Source organism: Pelodiscus sinensis, chromosome 5, assembly GCF_052426305.1.
Source record: "Pelodiscus sinensis isolate ZL-2025 chromosome 5, ASM5242630v1, whole genome shotgun sequence".
Classification (NCBI taxonomy): domain Eukaryota; kingdom Metazoa; phylum Chordata; order Testudines; family Trionychidae; genus Pelodiscus; species Pelodiscus sinensis.
The window spans coordinates 126,581,113-126,596,168 of record NC_143056.1 but is presented as its reverse complement, the minus strand read 5'-3'; the positions used below and the strand labels follow the sequence as shown (position 1 = coordinate 126,596,168).

The following is a 15,056-nucleotide window of genomic DNA, read 5'->3' as shown; positions in this document are numbered from 1 at the left end:
AAAGTTTGATTACAGCCACCAGTCATGGTTCTCAGGGCTCTATGCTCTTATTTAGCTCTAATTTACCCTCAATGTCTTCTAAGAAGCAGTGGAAGTGTTGGTAATACTGCCGGACAATATTGACCTTCCATGGTTCAGCAAATTCTCTGGTTCGGCACAGAGTGTGCCAGATGAAAGAGGTTCAATTGTAGTGACACACTATTATCTCCTTACCACAGACAGAGCGATCAGGGATCCCATAGCAGAGTCGGAGAGAACCCAGATCTCCTAAGTCATAGGCTAGCGTCCTAACTACTGGTGCATGTTCTCTCTAAAGTGCAAGCCCTTCAGAATCAACTTCGTTTTACATTAAGGGAAACAACCAAACACAAGTCAAGCTGCTGCGGCTGGTGTGTGGGTGTGCGTGTAACATGTCGCATCAGCTGTCTCGCAGAACGGCAGCTACCTCTGCATCCTTGTCAGAAGTGTAACGATGCAGAACAGAAAGCCAACCTGTCGCAGTTATGAAGCTATCCACAAACCGCAACCTATTTTAGGGGCAAATATGTGCAATGGCACGTTCTTGCATGCAGGAGACGTTGACACCATATTGTTTTCCCAATGCACTAGGTACCGTTTATTGCTTTTTCAATAAAGAAGTTATTGATATTACTAAGGCAAGTGAAGGGCTCAGACAAGATCAGGGCACAAACACACAGCAAGAGACAGCCCCTGACACCCCAAATTTACATTCTCATCCAGACAGACACCCCTCTTTTTCAAAGATTAAGTCCCTACCCCAAAGAGTTTATACTCTCATTAGACAAAGCCGACAAAGAGAGTATTACTGTCCCCAGAGGGTGAACTGAGGCCCAGAGGAAATCAATCACTTCCTCAAGGTCAGGCAAGAAGATGGCAAGAGAACTAGGCAGTGACACTCCACCTGAGTCCCATTCAGCTGTTTTAACCGCCAGGCCGTCTTTCACTTCCACAGAAGGGGTGAACAATCTAAGGGGCTGGGGTCTTTGGCATGTTTTTTCCTGCAGGCCTATGTCAGCTCTTTGAGCCACCGAGTGGTTTCTTGGGAGCTGTCACATGTTTATCCACCTCATTAATTTTATGGACATGGTCTTAACTTTGTTTTCCAGCAGGATGGGAGCATTTGGCCGGAACGGAGTCCTTGCAGGAACAGGAGGGAGCGTATCTTAACCTGGCTGCCAGCCTCCTTTCCCCTGTCTACCAGGGCTCAGCTGGAGCTTCCGCACCTAACAGGGAAGGTGATAATGAGCACCCAGCAGACAGGAGGGTGCGCTTTAAATGAGTCCAATTTAGCAATGTGCTACTGTATTTTCCTTCTGCTATTTTGCCTCGGCCTGTTCCACTAGAGAAAGGAGGGAGAAGCAGATTGGCTCCCTACAGCTCCTCTAAATAGTGAATTGTTTAAACTCTAACATAGCACTTAGGAGACCTAGGTTCAAATCTAGCTCGTATCACGCGCACTCTGTGAGACTTTGGCAAAGTCACTTAGCCTCCCTGGGCCTTGGTTCCCCCTCTGGGGATAATAAATCTGTCTTGTCCATTTAAATTGTCAAGTCTCTGGAGCAAGGGCTGACTCTGCTGATCAAGGCACTGATCGAGGTTTGGCAATACCGTAGGATCACTAACTACATACACAAACATGTACCGGACATTATTTAGGATGCAAAGTTGAGCCCTGAAAAATCCAGAAATGCCAGAAGATAGTATTGCCCATGCAGCCCTCCCTGGGCACTATGATTCTGAATTTAATAGCGTGGTCACTTACTAGTTTTCATTTGGGATCCCGGCCTCCATGGAAAGCGTGGCTGTTTGGAAAGAGGAAAGACAGGCGCTGAGCAGATTCCACAATTCCTGAGCGGACTCCGATCCAAGGCCCATGTGAACAGCTTCATCCCATCTCAAGAGGAAGCTTTTAGGAGGGCGTGACCCGCTCCTCCTAGCAGCTAGTTCCATCAGCGTCTTCTGTCTGGGAAGGGCAAAGGCGAATCTGTGCAGAGGAGAAAGCAGACGCGGAGTGAGAGAGCAGGGATCAGAAGTATTTACAAGGGCCAACATTTTAGATTGAGGAAATCATCTTTAGGAATGTAAACACAGGGCCGGTGCTCAGTCAGGCCGTGCACTCAGCGCCTGTGGAAGCCAGCAGAAGCTCAAGCCTCCATCTTTCCATGCCTGGTGGGGGATGCAGGCAGCTAATTTCAGGAAGACAGTTATGGAAACCTGGGCTGATTCCGGCCTAAGTAAGACATCATGTGTTGTGGCGATTAATTGGTTGACAGTGTTTAAGGCCAGAAGGGACCACGAGGGTCGTCTGGCCCAACTTCCTGTGTGACACAGCCCCATGGAATGTCACCCAGCCATTCCTGCAGGGGAAGGAAATATTTTCCTCTGCTTTCAAAGAGCCTCCGTCGAGCCTGAGAGCCGACGGCCATATGGCGCTCCACATGTGCTAAGCAGTGAGACACAATAGAGATTGCTTTGAGAAGGGTAGGAGGAATTAAAACCAAGAGGGGGAAATTATCAGGCATCTGCTACAGGCCCTGGGGACAGGAGAAGAGAAAGAATGACAGGGCCCCGACGCAGCTCTCCAGATACTCCAAACCAGTGTACCAAGAACGCAAGCAGGGTTTTAACTAGGCAGGTAACATGGGCAGCCAAGCGAGGACAACATTGTGATCTGGCAAGAGGCTCCCACAGAAGAGCACCCCTCCTGGACCAGCTGGTGGAAGATGGGAGAACCTCCCTGCTCTCACAATTGCAGCCAAATGCAGGACAATGTAGCACTTTAAAGACTAACAAGATGGTTTATTTTGATCTGAGGAAGTGGGTCTGGCCCACGAAAGCTCATCATCTAATAAACCATCTTGTTAGTCTTTAAAGTGCTACATTGTCCTGCATTTTGCTTCAACTACCCCAGACTAACACGGCTACATTTCTATCACAATTGCAGCCAAGGCGCCCTCTGCCACACGCCAAGCTCACCCCAGACAGCAGAGCAAGAGGATGAGTTTCCATGAGAGGCACCATAATGCAGGGTTGTAAGCGAGCAGGGCGTCATGGGAAGAGGTGTCGGAGACAGCAGGGAGGGCAGAGCCAGGAGGGGGCTGGAGGGAGGGTGAATAAAGGCCCTGTTGGTGAGATCAGTTAGACTCTGAAATGGTCCCTCAGGTCTCTTGGGATGGGGTAAAGCCACAGAGCAGGGGCGTGTCTCAGGGTCATTCACTCCTGCTGGGACATCTCTTGGGAGGGCGATGCCGCGGCTGCACCGGAGCCACCAGACCTTCTCACCGCACGGAGCTCGGCACAGACTGGCGGGCTCACACGGGCCGCGCTAAACAACCTCCTGCCTTGCTGGTGTCCTCTCCCTGCAGCCTGGACCGAACCCTCTGCCGGCAGGAACACTCGCGCCCAGTCAGAGGCTAGGCAGTTTGAGTCCCCTGGGGGCAGGGGCGGCCCTACACCCCTGCTTCATGGAGCCCTTGTGGAGCTTTGCAGAATTGCCAGGGCATAGGAACAGCCTGACCATGCCCCTGACTTGCCAGCAGGCCAGCTGTGCGCTTGTGCCCAGAGATCCCCGACTGTGGCTTATGGCCACAGAGCAACATAGAACAGAACAGAAGCGGGGGGGCAGCAAGGAGGGAAGATCACGGGGGACACGGTTTGTAATGCACAACAGGAAGCGGAAGTGGCACTGTCCCACCAGAACCCTTCCCTGCAAACACCCCCGCAGTGGGAGGTGGGTGATAAGGTGGCTGCTTTGCAGCCCCCCTGACTCAGAAAAATCCTTTTGCAGCTCATTCACCGACCAGCTCATTGTAAGAGAGCAGTTCTGAGCCTGGCACCCTCTCCACCCAGGTGGGCAGCCCAGGCTCCCTTGCTCCCTTGTCTAGAGCAAACCGTGGAATATGGCAGACAAAACTCCCAGCGCTCCTTGGGATTTTAAAGGGGCGTTGCCCCGTTCTCCCCCAATCCACGTTGGCAACCAGTTGTGCCTCCCTCGCAGGGTCCCCCGTCTCTGGCACACAGCGAAGAAGCCCGGGTGAAAGGCAAGTTAGCTTGTAATGTCCCAGCCTGTTCCGCTTCATCCACCTCGTCCTCCACACTACAGCGGCTGGAGCGACGCACCAGTGCACACTCCCCTCGCCGTCTCACAGGCCCAGCCGCGGGGGGGGAACCTCGAGTGGCCTGCTGCCAGCTTGATCAACGCTCCTGACATGCAGAGAGGCCACGCGGGAGCAACAGGTACCAGCACGAACCGGAGGGCCCAAGGACAGGGCGACAGACGGGCCTCTCCAGATGGCTCTCCTAGCTCCTGAATGCTCACCGCCCCACAACACACACCAGTCAGGGAGTCCTTCTCCCTCAGAAAACCCAGACGAGAGAGCTGGACAGTGTCATGGGTAAATATTATCACCCCCCCTCCGCTCTCCACTTGTGTTGCAGGCAGAGCTAGAGGAAAGGCTCTACGGCTCTAACCTTCCCGGGGGGATGTTTTCAGGGTTCCACAGAGGAAAGCAGAGCTCCAGAGCTCTTATGCTTCGGGGTCTGAAATTCCCTTGGGAGCCTCTGCCTGTGCCACCCATCCCATGGCCCCACATGCAAAGAGAACCCCATCATGGTCACAACATGAGCACTGCCATGTCTTATTCGAGGCCAGGGGCTTAGGAAGGAGCAGGCTGGCCAGCCAAGGGGCTGGCTGATAGCAGTTCAGCATGGGACCCTTGCCTGGCCAGGAGCTCCCAGAATGGGGACCCAGCGAGAGCTCCCAGATCTCTGGCGAACTGAGTGCCAAGGGAGAGGCACTGAACCTGGGGGGGAACAGCAGGGGGGCAGAGCCAGGAGTGGGCTGGGGGGAGGGTGAATAAAGGCCCTGTTGGGGAGATCAGTTAGACTCTAAAATGGGGGCAGCCCGTCCCTCAGGTCTCCTGCCACAAAGCAGGGGTGGGAACCCTTTTTATGTCAGGGGCTGCTGACCCACAGAAAAATCAGTCGGGGGCCGCCCACAAGTGAGAAGCAAAAAAACCCCAAACCCTCACTGACGTGAGAAGGGAAAGACACTCCCCATGTTCCCTTCTCACACCCAAACCTTGGAGGGCCCAGGCTAGTAGATTTTGTGTGCTACAGCCCCATGGAGGGACAGCAGGGGGGCTGGAGTGCCAGTGCGGGCTCCCCAATGCTGGGGGGAGCCCTAAGCCTTAGGGCCCAGATCCAGACAAGCTGAGGGCTGCATCCGCCTTTCCCCTCCCCCAGGTCTTAGTTCCCCACCCCGCCATAGAAGAACATATTCTACTTTGTCTCTGGTGGATGGGGGAGATGGGTGGGATAGGCTGAGAAGCCTTCTCTGTGCCTAGGTGTCTGTGACTCCCAGACGCCTGTCATGGCAAGGGAGGGGCTCCAGGGCACTCCCTTCAGATCCCCCCCCCCCCCCCCGCCAAACTGGTGCCTGTCCCTCGGCCCTGGCTGCTGCACTGGGCTGTCGTTTCCAGCTGGCAGCCTGCCCCTATCTCTTACTGTTCCAGGGCATTGAGCCCCCCCCCCCCCCCCCACCCGTCTGCAGGGCCTTGGAACTCTTGCAGCAGGGAGACTGGGCGACTGCCATTTCCCGGCCTGAGAAATTAGCCTCTGCCCCAGCGTGGGTGGACAGCAGACTCATCCCCTTCCCTTGCTCCAGCCCTGGATCAGCCCCAGAAAGGGGAGGCAGAGGAAAGAGTCAGACACTGGAGGAAGTGGGGATGAGTCAGTGGCGAGAAGAGGCATAAAGAGCCAGAGGAAGGAAGGCAGGGGAGAGTGATGGAGAAGGGAAGCTGTTGGCTTGAATGCCAGTCCCCTACGGAGCCCAGGGGAACTTGGGAGCACACTGCATTAGGCGTGCTGCCTTGCTACCCTGAGTGACAGATCCCCCTGCCCTTCCCATCATGCCGCAGGCAAACGCCCCTGGCCAGCCGGAACTCAAGCAGCAGCTGGTTCCCATCCTAGGAGTCCCCCCTTGTCACTCTCCTAGCTATAACAGTCACCCACTGACGCAAGTCCTCCCACCGCCCCAGAGCCAGGAGCCGGATTTAGAATGGCAGAAATCAGACGCCCCCAGGTGCAGAGAGACGAGCTGCTGTCTCACTCTGGCAGCTCTGTCCGCACTCCCTAATTAACGCTCCCTCCCAGAGACACAGCCCTCCCGGACCCAGCACTGGAGAGGGGAGAATTCCCCAGGCAGGCTGCCGGGGAGACCAGAGCACAACGGGTTAGTGCTCTGTGCTGGGTGATGCGAGGCGGATGGGGGGGTCCGTCTTGCGGCATGGGACTGCTCCGTTAGGGATGGGACTGAGGTGGTGTAACTCTGATTTGGGTTCCAGCTATGCAGCTGGGGAGCCGTAAGCATCAGAAGGATGCAGTGCCGGGGCACCGTGCTGGCGGACGCCCTGCACATGGCACGGGCTGCGTTTTCCTTTCACTCCTTTCCCCTTTAATGCATGGAGAGGCTCACGCTGCAGAAGGCAGGACGGTGTGAGTGAGCTGCAGTGACCACAGGCCTGAGCCCTCCTTTAAGAAAGCCTCCAGCAGCCCCTTCCTTCCAGAGGGCGTTCCAGGGGCTACGTGCTGCCGGTCTGCACAGCCCAGCTGACAAAGCATCCGAGCGATAGCAGGTTATTAAAGCTCTCTGAAGTGTCCCATTTCCCATTATGGCTCGGAGTGCAGAGTCATTACCATTTAATAATCACTAATCCCCTCATTACCAGTTATCTCCGCTCACTAGCTACTCAGCGCCAGTGCCGAGTGTTGTGTCTCCCTCCTGCTGCCAGCAACAGCTGTCCTGAGCCCCACGGAACAACTTCCTGCCTGAGCCAGCCCGGCTCACTTCCCAGGCACGAGCTGCACAGAGCTACAGGTCAGGGGGAAGAACTAAGGATGTTAAGTAACAGTTAATTGATGAATAGTCGATGGAATTTCCATCGACTACTCGTCTAGTCGATAGGCACTTCCGCATTCCTCCTTTGAAATGTACAAGAGCTCCCGCGGGGGCTCTTGTACATTTCAAAGGAGGAATGCGGAACTCCGTGTGCAGCCCGGGACCAGCAGGAAGTCCCGCTGACTCTGGGCTGCAGGCAGCGTGCCAGGTTTGAAATGCACAAGAGTCCCCAGTGGAGGCTCTTGTACATTTCAAAACGGCAGCGCAGCATGGAGCCCGGGGTCAGCAGGGGACTCAGAGTTCCCCGCTGACCCCAAACTCCATGCTGCACTGCCAATTTGAAATGGCATGCGAAGCCGGGGTCAGCTAGGGACTCACCAGCTGATCCTGGGTTCCACAGAAATGCCGTGCTGGAGCCTGGCATCAGCTGAAGAGTCCCTAGCTGACCCCAGGCTCCACACGTGGCAGCGCCACACAGCTGATCCTGGGTTCAGCTGTGTGGCGCTGCCGCTTTGAAGTACCCCTTCCTCCCCCTCCTTTTCTGCCTCTATCTGATAAAGGCAGCAAGAGGGGGGGGGGGGAATTGACTAGTTGACGAGGAAAAGTTATTTACTTGTTCTCATAACATAAGAACTAGGGGTCACCAAATGAAATGAATAGGTAGCAGGTTTAAAACAAACACAAAGAAGTTTTTCTTCACACAAAGCATAGTCAACCTGTGGAACTCCTTGCCAGAGGATGTTGTGAAGGCCAAGACTTCAACAGAGTTCAAAAAAGATCTATATAAATTCATGGAGGTTAGGTCCATCAATGGCTATTAGCAGGATAGATAGGAATAGTGTCCCTAGCCTCTGTTTGTCAGGGTCTGAAAATGGATGACAAGAGAAGGATCACTTTGGGTGTGTGTACACAGCAAAGTTATTTCAGAATAACGGCTGTTATTCCGAAATAACTATGCGAGTGTCTACACAGCAATTCTGTTATTTTGAAATAATTTCGAAATAATGGATGGCTTATTCCGACTTCTGTAAACCTCATTCTACGAAGAATAACCCCTATTCTGAAATAGCTATTTCGAAATAAGGCCTGTGTAGATGCTCCACTTCTGCTATTTCAAAATAGCCCCTCACCAGGCCCATTCTAAGTTATTCCTCCGGGGGCTTTAAATTGAGACAGCACGTCTACATTAGGGAAGCCTGCCTCGGACTCATTTTGAGGCAGGGTAGATGTGCTATTTCGGAATAACTATTCCAGATTAGCTTGTTCCAAAATAACGGTGCAGTGTAGACATAGCCTTGATGATTCCCTGTTGTGCTCCTTCCCTCTGGGGCATCTGGCATTGGTCATTGTGGGAAGACAGGATACTGGGCTAGATGGACCTTTGGTCTGACTCAGTCTGGCCGTTCTTATGTTTTATGGTCTTTATAGGAAATGTAGAGACCTGCTCCAGTCTCTACCAGTTAACCAGAATCAGAAAGCCTCACCCATTAAGGTCAACTGATTCACTTCCTATATCCCTAGGCTGTAGCATCCTACCCTGAGGCTACCCATCCAACAGTGCTTCTCCTCAAATGGTTCTGGTCACTCTCTGTTCTTCAGACGGTTGCCAGATGGCATTTTTATCTGCTTGGTATCAGTCCCATTCCCTAATGTGGCAGTAGGGCAACTGCCTGACTGAAATGCACACAGACTCTCTGCCCTGCATTCCTTTTATCTGCTCCATCAGTGATTCCATTGAAGGAAGCTATCAGCCAGTTTGGCATGACCTCTTTCTAATAAGCCCATGTTGCTCAGTGGCTATTAGAAACCGTCCTCCCAAATGTTTACATGATTGACTATGCTTTTTTGGCTGGGGCTAGATGCTGGGCTCATTGGCCCAGCTAATGTCCTAATACGGCTGCCTTCTGGCCTGAGAATCACTTTCCCTCTTCCACTCCCACCCCTTTCAATATCTCCTGCCCACGTGCTCCCATTACTTAGTGCAGATTACTTCCATTTCCGTGCCAGGGACTGGAGAGTTCTTTCCCCACATGCTTTAAAACCTCTAAGTTACCCGCTGCCTCCAGATTCACATGTACCCTGCTCCATCCAGGGCTCTGTTGTTTGGGAACGTACGCTCAGACGCCGCAGGGGTGAGGTCCATATGAGGGGGTACCTTGGTGGATGACTATCGTGCCTGTGAACTGTTGGCCTACAGAGAATAAAGGACATATCACTGATGGTCGGGTTCTCTTTAGATCAAGTAGCAGGGGCCGGTGTTACGGGAGCAGAATTCCAGCCCCATCGTCCCTTAAGGGCGTCAGCCACACAGTAACTTGTCAGTAACTTTTGCTCTGCTTGGGGGACTCTCCACCTTCCCCAGGCATTGCCCTGCCTCCTCCCGACGGTTACAGAGCTCAGCCTTTGGAGCTGACAAGGGAATGAATCCGGTCTACAAGCCCCCCTGCACATGGCAGCCTCCTCCTTTCCCATCTGCCACCTCCTCCCTCCCTCTCCTGCAGGATGTGTATCCAGCTGCCTTTGTTCTCTTTGTCTCACAGCCCTGGCATTGTCTCATTTGCCTCCCCCTGATTTTGTCTGCTCCTTTCCATCCCCCCCCCCACACACACACACTTCCCCCACTGCTTGTTTCCTACACTGTGCTTTCCTGAGCTCATCCGTTGTGCTTCCTTGTGGGCGCTGGGTGTTTTAATCTCTCTTGCATATAACTTGTATTAACCTTTCGGCTCCCTGGATTGGCTTCTCAGACACACTCCCCTCCCGGCACCTGGGCTTTTTGCATGCTGCCTCTGCTTTTCTCCCTGATAACAGTCCCTAGCCTAACCAAAATCAGGCCCCTGTGATAAGGGCTGGACATACACCCTGCAGAGCTTCTCATCCAGATAGACAAGACAGGCAGCCCCTCCCTCGGTGGCTCCCTCTCCCTCACTGTCCCTCACTTTCACAGGGCAGGGGTTGGGGTTTGGGGATGGGGGGGGGAGTGCCGGCTAGGGTGGCCAGGTGTCCGGTTTTGGAACATCCGATTGAAAAGGGACCTTGGTGGTTCTGGTCAGCACTGCCGACCAGGCCATTAAAAATCCCATTAGCTGAGCTGCAGGGCCAAGGCAGGCTAGTCGCTACCTGTCCTGGCACCAGGCCAGTGGAAGTGCAGAGCCAGTGTTCAGGCTGGGGGCAGGGCATGGACGCCCCTGACCTCCCCTCACCTTGGAGTTGGACCAGCTGGCCACTTCTGGGGCTCAGCGCAGACCCCGGACAGGTAGGGTTTAGACTGCCTTAGCCACGCGGTGCTGCTGACCAGACTTTTACCAGCCTGGTTGGCGGGTTGGGATGCAGGGAGGGTGAAGGCTCTGGGCTGAAACCGGGGATGAGGGGTTTGGGATGCAGGCGAGGGCTCCAGGTTTGTGGGGGCTCAGGACTGGGGCAGGAGGTTAGGGTTTAGCGCCTGGACTGGGCACCTTCTGGTGGGGGGTACAGTGGGGCTATGGTAGGTTCCTTGCCTGTCCTGGCACCACGCCGTGCTGTGGAAGCAGCCAGTGGGACCAATGCCTAGGTGGGGGGGTACAAGGCTCCATGCTCCATTGCGCCCATAGAGACACCCCCCAGACAATGTGAGTGTGATGTTGATGCTCGGGGGGGCAGCACGCAGAGCACCCTGACTCCCTCGCTTAGGAGCCGGACCTCCCGGCCGCTTCCAGAGACTGGTAGGGTCTAGCCTGCCTTAGCCCCTCCATGCCGCTGACCAGACTTTTAATGGCCCGGTGGTACAGACTGGAGCCGCCTAGGTCCCTTTGGTTGAAAACCAGGCACCTGGCAACCCTAGTTGATGTCCCAGACGGGGGACAGATTCTTCCTAAAGTGAGGGGCTCCAGCGCCCTCCATGGCCTCGCCCCTGCCTGCCCTCTTCCCCCCAGGGCCCTGCCCCCTGGCCAGGGTGGAAGCCAGAGTCTGGCTGGAGTAACAGCTACCCAAGCTACTGTAGGGAGTCCCACCCCTCCACCTGCCCTAGGTGGCAAACTGAGAGCAGCCCATGTCCCCACCTCCCTAGGACTCCCTGACCCGTCAGCTACCCAAGGTCCCTGGACAGTTCTTACCTCAGCCTGGCTCGGGCTTCTGGCCTGGTCAGGGGGTGGGATCTGAGCAGTGCTTTTTTGTGACAGTACTGCCCGGTATGCAGTACCGGCACCTCGAGATGCAGTAAGCACTGGATCTGAGGCAGAAGAAGAGGGGCAGGGGACTGGGGCCCGTCCTGAGAAGTGCATGGGCCAGGCAAACCATGGCCCCACTGTCCTCCTACCCCTGTTCTGGCACCCCTGGCTTCTTGTCACATACACCTTGTTGTACACACAATAGGCTGCAGGGCCGTTACTAGCAGGTCAGGCTTCTGTACCAGATAGAGGCTGGCCCACAAGCTTCCTCCTCAGAGACAGGCACACCAGAGGTGTCTTCCCTGAGACCCTTTTAATCGTCTAAATGCAGGAGGGTTAGATTTCTCCTCACAGGTTTGGAAAGGCAGTGCAGTCCCCTTTAATCATGAGTCTGCTTAATTGTTCACATACAGCAAAGTAGCCTCTTGCCACCTCATTAGTGTCCTTTGATTCTGCTGGAGAAGAAAACTCCATAGTCAGCCCAAGTAGTCTGGCCTGCAACCTACACAGTGCAAGGTGTATGTGACAGTTGTAGGAATCAGGAGTAGGACAAAGACTTAGTCCAAGTGAGGCAGCTTGGAGGAAGAGCCCCAGGAGGGGACAATGTGGGAGGAAAAATGTTATTTCTCACGTAGTCCAGGCTCCATTCAGATGTAATCCGCTCCCAGGGGAGAGTGAAATTCAGATTAGAGTTTTTAGCACCATGGCAGAGAAAATCCTGTTACTGACCGAGTAAAACTCACCAGCTTTCAGGGTTTTGAGCAAAACATCAGACCCAGGCCAGGCTTGTTGAGAATTTGTGACTCTTGGGAAGGAACCTGGTTGGCTTCTGAGCAAAGGGCTCCCCACAGATTCAGAGGGGAGGAAGTTTAGAGAAGAGATTGAGCTAAAGTCTGGTTCAGGATCCACGTGAGGTGGGATGAGGGGGGCCAAGGTCGGGCCACTTGCTTTGCTAATAAGCTGCTGTGAAATTAGGGAGTTGGACTCTAAGGCTGTGTCTCTGCTTGCACGAGATCAACCAAAATGTTGTTGTTCATGAGTGTTTAATCCCACCTTCTCCCCTATGAACAACAACATTTTGCCACAGCAAGTGTGACTGCTGCTTTGTCTTCTGGAGTGGAAGTATTTTGGCCACAAAAGTGCAGACCAGGAGCATTCACACAGTTTGCAAAACTTTGCATGAACAAGCTGTGTGTGCCACACCATGTGTAAAATTAAGTCTACATCGCATTGTAAACCCTAGCTCATTGTAAACCCTCCCTCTCCTTTGCAGACTCAGGTCTGCAAGCACTCAGGGAGACGGGCGTGTAACCAAGTCCTGATGAGACAGGATCCAAGCCTTGTCATTTTGCAGTATGGACACAGCCCAAGCTCTGGACCCAAATCAGCAAGTCTGCATAGTGCAATACTGTATGGACATATTAGCACAGCTGTGAGTCCTGGATCTAGCTGCGGAGGCTCAAGCACAGGCTTGGGAACACAGTACACAAGAACTGGTCCCACAGGCCTGGGTTTGCAGTGCCATGGAAACATAAGGGCTTTTTCAGTGTAAAGTTGCCATTTGTGCTGCCCAGCAGAACTCTGGCTACAAAGATTGAAGTCACCTAATACTGTAACTTTTCATCTTGTGACATTCTTGATATTTGCTTCGTAACTGCACAAGTTTCCTCTATTCCCTGCGTAGGGATTAGGAATGATAATGTCATATCCCACACATGATCTAAGCCCTGTTGCAGATAAGAAATCAAGTGCTCAAAAGTCAGGAAATGCAAAGTTAAGGTTGAAAGCTCAAGATTAACTCAGGCCTTTGCTGCTAATGCCATAAAAATAGATCTCTCTCTCTCTCTGTCTCTGAAAATGATCTGTCGAGGAGCAAAATGCATCATGCAAACTGCAATTCCTTCCGCAGACTTAGAGACAATAAAATACAGAAGAGACAGGCTTCCGCAGAGAGCAACTTCTATCATCTCTATGCTGCACTTACCCCAGGACAAATTCTCTCTCCCTCCCCCTCCCCTTCTTTGTGGTGCATTAACGCTCCCTATCTGCCGCTGCTCTGGGGCAGAGCAGGAGCGAGACTGCGCTGAAATGGGCGGGTTTGCTGGATGTTTGCATAGGCTGGCTGGGCAAAGGAAAGACGGCATGAATTTTCAACAGGCTGTCCAATCAGACGCTGAAGTGCACAGGGTCTCCAGTTAAGCCCCCCACGAATGTCTGTGTGCTTGGATGTTAACAGGGGCCATGGCTCCTTTGGGACTCCCAGATGTGGGAAGTTTTCTCTGCAAGGGCAGGCTGTCCTGTGGATGGCTGCAGGTCTCTGCTGCAGACAGCAGGTAGAAGAGGCAGGGGAAGGCCGTGCCTTTGCAAACTGCCAGACCTAGCCCTGCCCACACTCTGCCCCCAGTGCCCTCTGTTTGGCATAGCTCCCCCAGTCTCCTGGGTCTACCTGGGGCTGGAGGGTGTGTGTGTGGGGGGGGTGCTTGCCCACCTTCCTCGTGCTAAGGGGGATGCCAGGGAAGGCCGGGGCTACCCATGCTCCAGTGTGGCCGGGCCACGAGCCACAAGAACTCTGGGAGGCTGGGCCATGCGCTGCCTGTGCTAGAGGTAGGCACCTGATTTCCAGGGAGGGCTGCAGGCCATGGGTTGCTTGGTTGCTCGTGAAAGCTGCCGGTGCAGCAGGGGGAGGGGACTTGACACCCATGGTGGCAGTAGATGGCAGCTGTGGGGTCACAGGAGGAAGGGGCGGGGCTTTGGGGTTTGCCTCCCCCAGGCCAAGGCTCACCCGCTGCCCATGCTACAGAGCAGTGTTTCTCCGCCTTTTTTTTTATAAAGTACCCCTTTAAAAAAAATAAAATTATAAGTACCCCTAGTACCTACAGTTTTCAGACACACAATTTTTTCTACCATTGCAAGACATTTGTTTAAATAACTTAATCGTGGTTGGGCAGGCCAGGAAATGTCTTGGTGCAAAAAGTACAAAAATAATAAAGAGCTGTAAAACTTACAACAAAAATTCAGTTTTCTCCAAATTTCAGTTGCGTTGACGTACCCCCCAGAGTCCTCTCGAGTACCCCTAAGGGTACACGAACCGCTGGTTGAGAAACGCTGCTACAGAGCAATGACAGCAGCATGCAACACCCTTCTGCTCCCACACTATCCCTGTGCGCAAGGTTAGGCACAGCACTGGCAGCAGACCCAGCCAAGGGAATCAGGCTCTGTCCACAAAGGGCACCCGAAGCAGCACAAAAGGGCAACACCGCTTCCTAGGTTTGTGCTGTGGAGGGGTTTTTGGCGTCCGGCATTGCTGCAAATAGCAGGCAGGCTAATCTGACTCAGGCTGGCCTCTGCCAGCACTTTGCTAGCTCTGTGGGAGGGGAGGCCAATGGTAATTGACAGTCTACTGTGTTTTGATTGCTTCATCTGTTGTCAGGGCCCATAATAATGATTAAGGACCTTAACATTTAAACTGAGAGCTTGTGTTCCATCCCTGTGTGTGAGAGAGATGGAAAAGCTGTTTACTAGTTCAAGTATAATAGAGATTTTTATCTCCGGTCCTGTTTTACTCTCTATTAGATTTCCTGCCTCTCTTAAGCACCCAATAAAATGTTTGCTAAGTTCTTTGCTCTGTCAATAAACACAGCACCCTGCCATGCTCCTACGAAGCAAAACTGGCTCCGGAGGGACTAGCAGGGTCTGAGAACACCGAGTATTCCTGGCAGCAGCGCCGTCCTGTCCGTAGGATGGGTCAAGACGGCCACAGCAGGCCCCGCACTTTGGGGGGCCCTGCGGCGGCCGCCTCAACTGTCCTATATGGAGGGGGGCCAGAGCAGCCCAGGAAATTAGCAAGGGGCCTGGCAGGGGGTGGCAGAAGGGATCGCCCCCTCTCAACGCAGTGGCAGGAGCCAGAGCGACTCAGCCGCCTGCTCCACTCCACTGCCGCGATGAAGAGGAACACAGCAGGCTGGGAGGGAGCTGCAAGGTGGAGCAGAACA

General features: G+C 53.7%; 1 protein-coding gene and 1 pseudogene across 2 annotated transcripts in view; both read right to left on the bottom strand.

Moving 5' to 3' along the window:
- Nucleotides 1-2,194, bottom strand: part of DAGLA (diacylglycerol lipase alpha) — a 169,882-nt gene extending 167,688 nt beyond the window's left edge. Inside the window, exon 1 of one of the 2 annotated variants that reach the window (XM_075928466.2) lies at nt 1,784-2,194. The gene's annotated coding sequence lies outside the window, so the exon portion shown is untranslated. The remainder of the gene's footprint in view (nt 1-1,783) is intronic. The other variant, XM_075928456.2, reaches the window with a different exon arrangement.
- LOC149524381 (uncharacterized) overlaps nt 1-15,056 on the bottom strand; it is a 51,728-nt pseudogene that overhangs the window by 16,206 nt on the left and 20,466 nt on the right.